We start from the raw sequence: 344 nt of genomic DNA, 5'->3' as shown, positions 1-344 counted from the left end.
CGCAGGGTCTGTGGGTACCTGGAGCATCTCCCCTCCGCAGCGTGTTGTACCCATCGTCGCGAGGGAAACACAGCGGTGCCCCCAGCCCCTGCCTCCTGCGGGCAGCGCTCTGCTCCACCCCACCCTCGCCCAGCCGGGTTGTATCAACAGAACTACTACTTAAAACTCCGACAGACAAGGATGTCAGGCGGCGGGATGGTGCTCTTCAAACGTTTCTTCAAAGCCTCCAGACTCATGAAGCTCTTCACCAGCCCTGTGAGCTTCCCTGCTGACAGCCTCCACGCTGCTCCGCATTCCCAAGCCCTGTCCAGGCTCTGGGGTCCCGGGGAGGGCAGTGGAGGTGG

This window comes from Apaloderma vittatum, unplaced genomic scaffold (assembly GCF_000703405.1).
Source record: "Apaloderma vittatum isolate BGI_N311 unplaced genomic scaffold, ASM70340v1 scaffold17265, whole genome shotgun sequence".
Lineage (NCBI taxonomy): Eukaryota > Metazoa > Chordata > Aves > Trogoniformes > Trogonidae > Apaloderma > Apaloderma vittatum.
Note: the sequence above shows the minus strand (reverse complement) of the source record.